This window comes from Anneissia japonica, unplaced genomic scaffold (assembly GCF_011630105.1).
Source record: "Anneissia japonica isolate Jap-2015-1 unplaced genomic scaffold, ASM1163010v1 scaffold1374_len1023071_cov147, whole genome shotgun sequence".
Lineage (NCBI taxonomy): Eukaryota > Metazoa > Echinodermata > Crinoidea > Comatulida > Comatulidae > Anneissia > Anneissia japonica.
In genome coordinates this window covers 780,308-786,611 of record NW_022728671.1, presented here as the reverse complement: position 1 = coordinate 786,611, position 6,304 = coordinate 780,308, and the positions used below count along the sequence as shown (strand labels likewise).

The window sequence follows — 6,304 nt, the reverse complement described above, 5'->3', positions numbered from 1 at the left end:
GGTGATGACAATATAAACAAAAGTCAGATTGACGTATTTTTGGAACTACTGTATTTATTAAACACGAATATTTTGGACTTACCGGCGTAGACATTAGAGATACTTAACTTCAAGTTGCTGAAACTTAATTGGCCTATCAACAATGCATGGACGGTTGGTTGGCCAATTAAGTTTCAGCAACTTGTAGTTAATTATCTCTAATGTATATCACTTACGCTGATGAAGTCCACAGGAGTGGACGAAATATTCGTGTCAAATAAATTATGTTTCAAAAATACGTCAACTTGACTTGTGTTTATTGTCATCGCCTTTACCACTATATTTATTATGGAACAACGTGCTACATCATTTCACTATGGTACTATCATCAAAGAAAGGTAAATACAGTGTCCGAATAAAGGACACTGTATATAAATCTTTATAGCCATTAACACTGTTAAATTATATTTATTATTATTATTATTATTATTAATATCTTTATATTTATTTATTCATTTGTCTTTTCTTCATGTTATAAATATACATTTAATTTATTTAAAAAGGGACCCACTGCTGAAAGCTTTGCTTGTCGTGGTTTTTCCTTTTCCACAAAGTGTATATTATTTGTTATGAAAAAAGGAAATGTGGAATAAATTGATGATGATTGATTGAACAAATTTTTGGCACCTGAGTTCCCAGAAATAGATGCTCGCCACCTGTCCCCTTGAATGGACAGTCACAATATTTAAAGTTACCATGAGGATGGAGTGTATACCCACCTCAGCCCCACCTATTTGGGAAATATGGCGCACCTGTGGATGCCCAGGAATAGCAGCTGGCAAACCTGTAGAGCCTCACCATTTTCCATCCTGTATGTGGGCAGACACGATTTAAAGTGGGACTAAAGCTCCTAACCACCTCAGCCTCTACTGAGGTTGCTACATCCCAAGAGAACAAATTTTGAAAATATGGCATCTCTTTATGCCCAGAAATAGCAGCTAGAACCTGCTGCAAAGCAGCTACCCCCATTCCCGCCCCATCATGCAGGGCAGATACAGAATTTAAAGTTAGTCTAAGTGGACTTGATAACAAACAAACCATGTTTGAAAAATGGCTCTCTGCCGGGAAGTAGCACACATGCTTAAAAAATAAATGCATTCCCTTCACTTTAGGAGTTTAAATTTTGATTGGAAGTATCAGGGCCGACTTGCCCAGTAGACCTTTGTGTGGTGATGACAATTGGCCTTATGTTGCCTCATTATTAGAATCTTGGGTCATTTCCAATGGTTTGACTTTTTGCCCCTCACAGATGCAACATTTTAAATATTGATTTTCTTAAAGTTCCGGCTGTATTTCCTCCTCTTTTTCTCCCCATGACAAACTTATTGAAGTTGTGAACTCTATCTGAACTTGGGAATAATAATATCCAAAATGATCGCAAATGGCATTCACAAATATCCTCCCTATACAAATTGACAGTCCGTAAAATGTCAATACTTAAATGTCTAAAATCCATACTTGACTCTACCTCCTTAGTTCATCTTTATAAATCTTTGATCCGAACTTCTATTGAATTTTCTTGTAGTTCATATGGCCTTTTTCAACTATGTTATATGTCCATTTTCGTCGTCTTGATCTGCTCTTTGCTAAATTAATTTCTAACGATTGAACTTCCTCATCTTACCTTTCTGGTTTTTTTTTAAATAGTATAACATCACTCCTTTTGAAAAAAGGCAAAAGTACTCTCTACTTAAAAATGTGCAAAACAGTCCAATCTACCGATCATCTGCTGAACTTTTTCCTTCCACCTGTCAGAACAATAGATATGTCCCTTCTTAAAAACCGTCAATCATCCCATCTCCGATTCAATGCCAAAACGTCTCGATTTCAAAATTCCCCCTTCTTTATTCACTATCCCTTTTTATACTGTTAACATTGACCCATTCTCCGCCACAACAGGAGATATTAAGCAAGTCATACTTCTTTTAACAACAATAGAATGGGTCCAATAGTTTAAACATCCTTTTATTTAATAATTGGATTATTATCTTGTTTTATTTATTGTATATAAGTATTGTAAATATATGTTGTTGATGCGGATATTTGCACTTAATGGCACTAGCAGCTAATAAAATTGAATTTAATTGAACTGACTCAAATAGATAATTGTTATTTTATGCCTCTAAACATTTTCAAAACCAGTAATAATTACTAAAGTTAAGGAATGTCAAATGTACGTAGGCAATACAAAAATAAGCTCATGGTGGATTTTTATTTAAATATATAACATTAAAAAGACAACGTGATAAGAACATGAATAATAAATTCATAATTTATAGGTATCAGTACCTTTAAAAAGTAATAAATATGAGAAAAGGTGGTCTTGCTGATGATCAGCATCAATACACTTTAAACTTTTCTCCCAAACAATAGATCAATTAGTACAAAGACTTATCAAATTGATTAAAAGATGTTGATGACAGGATGGTTTACAGAATATAAACGTTTCAACAAATATCAATAAAATGCTGTTTTATGACTGTCACTTGAGTATACATCCGTTCTATACGTATTCTTATAAAACTAATTAATACATCAGTTGGCGGCACTTGAGAAATTCCTAAAATAATAGCACCCGAGTTTAGGAATATTAACATCAATTAACCATTCCGCTAAACCCCGCCCTTGGATAATGGTGCTAATATCTCACAAAAAAAGATAAAGTAGACGTGCGTAAACACGTGCGTTTGTGGGACACAGATGTGTTTGAGGGAGAAGCGCGTAGTCTTAACGATGCTCTGATTGGTCTGCAGATGTTATGTTTGATTGACAATCCGGCAAGTTCTATTCTAGAAGAGATAAGGTAAGAAATAAATAATGGTAACAAGTAGTCGGATTTGATGGAATGACAGTCAAAATGTTAAAATCATGAAAGACTTGCATTGTATTATCTCTTCAATGAAGTAGGCCTACTTACCGTAGGTACAGTACCAGATGGATGTATGAAGAGATTGATTGTAGTTTTACCCAAAAAGCTGACTTAACTGTTTGTGCTGCAGGAAAGACCTTTGAAGAAATCATTTGATCGAATCAGAGAAGGCATAATATGCATTAAATAAAGTGGCCAAAATATATCACTAGCTCTACCAAAAGGGCATAATGATAATGAAAAACGTAAATTAAAGATAGGCTTTATTAACGGTATACACCAACATTGATAATATATTATTAAGTCTGACTGTCTTAAAAACCTAGATTTGTTATTCTTATGACTAAAGTGTATCCTAATAATTATTAATACAAACACGGGAAGTTGAATTGGCGTTGTCAGGTTGTCACTGTTTTAAGAGTAGAACTTGCTTTACATCTTGGGTATGTTTACAGAAGTAAAATCAGTCGGAAGCATATTCTGAGACCAATAAATGCATGTTACTAAAAGCAAACAACATTAACATGGGAATATGATCATAAATATCCATTTAAGTTGCATGTGATCCAAACAGGCTTCTAGCAATTAGAGTTTGAATTTTGAACTGATATACAAAATTCATATTACCCTATTAAAAACTAGTTTCCTTGAGAATCAATAGCTTTCTCTGTTGACACTTGTTTTATCAAAGCAAGAACATAATATATAGCCTGTTGCAAGCGTTGGACCGCAGGGCAACTCGACCATATCTACAAGTTTGCTTCTGATGATTAAATGTATACAAGACATTTTTATATAGGAAACTATACGAGTTAATGAAGAAAGTGTCCACTGTCGCTCTGTTTTAAGTGTTGACTGTCAGGGACACAAATATGCGAACCACTGGAAACTAATCGATGCTAATACAAACGAATTTATTTTACATCAGATGTAATAAAAGAGTAAAATTGTGGTATATTAAAGAAAGTTAAAGATATCATCCAAAACTGCTAAATCTCTGGATGTTGAGTATTTTTAGGAGATCTGACATTTACTTTAAATGCAAACAATGAGACTAACAAAATTGAGCACAAATATAAGGGAAAAAAAACAATTTAAAGATTTTAAAATAAACTCGAACAGATTTTTTAAAAACATAATCGTAAATATTTAGGGGTTTTCTTGGGATTCCATATCTATGTAATGAATTCTTTTCCTCTGTTTGTAATACAAGTGTTTTGTCTTCGCCTAACCTTGAATCGGTATTAAACGGTCTGATTTTTTCTAAGCTGGCTATTGAAGCCCAAAAAATTGAAAGGTTCTTAGTATATGGACATTTCTAAATCTGTTGGGTCTTATCACATTCGTATTTCACAAGTTAATCATAAAAACATGCCCTACCTTAGCAGTGCTAACGTAGTCTATATTCTAAAAAGGTAAAACAAATAGAAACATTTTAAGATTTATAACAAAAAAAAATCAATATTGGAATAATTCTCTATTTTCTCCTAAAAACATGGAGTTAGAAAATGTTGTTCCTGTAACACTCAATTACTTTGTGTCATTTAACTATTCTAAGTTGCAATGGTTGGATGAATAAAATTCAGTTGTTTGTTTTTATATGGTTTTCCAGAAAGCCTTTGACAGGCCTCAATTTGTTCGTTCGTGTGAATCCATCTCAGGAGCTACATACACAGGTATGTCCATGGTTTCAAGCCAGCTAATGGTGTCCTCGTCCAGATGTAGGAGGCCTGCGCGTCCATTTAGAGGCCCAAAGACTGGCACGAGCTGACTATGGTCAATATTTTGGGATGCACCGCATTGACACTGATCTGACGGCTCTGCTCCAATTTTCTTCAGGTATGAACAAGTCCGTCGGAATTCCGAGCGGAGGCGGTTTCGACGGATCCAGGTAGTCACAACCCAGGGGCGGATTTAGGGGGGCGGCCCGGCCCGGTCCCCCCTTTTGGGGGATAAAAAAAAAAGAAAAAAAGAAAGAAAAAAAAATGATAGCCCAGAACGCCTCATCTGTTATTTTCGGGCGTCTAGAGCACAAAAATTTAGCGGGGCCATGCGCCTGGACCCTCTAGGAAAATGTTATCTCGATCGGCCCAACTTTCGCCCCCACCTGGATCCCTGCATAGTCAATTCCACTACGTTTCCAGCAACCTGGTGGCTTGGTTGTCGGAGAGCCTCTTCACTTCGATCTTTCCATGTACCATTAGCAAAATGAACTTATATTATTGACTTCGCAGACACTGGGCATGGTTTTTGGTAGACAACTCCGGCCAGTAAGACGATTTAAAGTAGACCAACTCTTGCGACCTGAGTGGGTGAAGTTGATGTCTTTAATTTCTTCTTCCCAATGTTCACGTCACTTATCACCGAGAATACAAAGGAGGTTGGAGTCTTTTTTTATCCTTTTCATGTCCTGGGGCACACTTGCAGTCGCCCTTGAGTTACAGGGGATGTAGGGTGTGCGCCTGACCCTTGGGATGGTGGTTTCTGCAGCTTGGTAAAGCATGAATGTTAAGGCAGTGTATGCAAAATGTTTGTCTGGAGTTGGCAGGTCGTTGGAGATTTGGTCGGTGAGTTTGGTCAGCTTTCCTTATAAAGGCTGTTGATGGACATCTTAATGTCACGGCTCAAAATAATTGGGCAGTGGCCAGATCACGGGAATTTTTTTCGCACCAACATGTGCGAGAGAGGCTCTGTGACACAAAGTTAATATTGGGCACGGCCTCCACTAAATAGATTGCTGACATAGTTGAAATCATGTCGAATACCTGGTAATTTTCTTGAATGTATAAAGGCTAGCTATTTGTCAAATAGTTTCAAGGTTGGTGAGAAATTGTTAAAGTGGAGTTGGTTAACCAACAGTGTTCCTCAAACCAATGTACTTGGTACCCAGCTAACAATTGTACAGATAATATAACTTAACAGTTTGGTGTTCAAACCATTTTTGTAGAAACAAACTGCAACTTTTATTAATAATCTTCTGTCAATCTTTTGTCGCAACATGTGCCGAAGATAGCTTGGTAGATGCAAGCCATTTCCAATATTATATTAAAACAAATCATTGAAGCTACACACCACGTAGGTCTCTAAAATAGAGGACTTCAGGCATAATTATTGGCGTATCATTAAAATCACCACTTAGTTCATGTTATTTAGAAGACAGTTTAAACAAAGTCTTATAAAAATAAAACGTTCTTTTACTACTTAAGAATTAAGGGATTTCTGTTCAAATATTTTGATAACGTAAATCCAATTGATTATTTTGTCTTTATGTTTCTCTATTCTGATAATTGATTATATTGTCTCTTCTTTGATTTAATAACTAGAGGTCGCAATTTTAATATTAGTATGCGGCCCGGTTCCAGTATAAATAAATAAATAACTAATATACATATATAT

General features: G+C 35.6%; 1 long non-coding RNA gene across 2 annotated transcripts in view; it reads right to left on the bottom strand.

Annotated features, from left to right (window-relative positions):
* Positions 1-2,081: 2,081 nt before the first annotated feature.
* LOC117114460 overlaps positions 2,082-6,304 on the bottom strand; it is a 7,848-nt gene continuing 3,625 nt past the window's right edge. The window contains exons 2-4 of one of the 2 annotated variants that reach the window (XR_004446370.1): positions 4,289-4,315; positions 2,957-3,045; positions 2,082-2,828 (exon numbers count right to left, since the gene is read on the bottom strand). This is a non-coding gene — a long non-coding RNA (uncharacterized LOC117114460). The remainder of the gene's footprint in view (positions 2,829-2,956; positions 3,046-4,288; positions 4,316-6,304) is intronic. The other variant, XR_004446369.1, reaches the window with a different exon arrangement.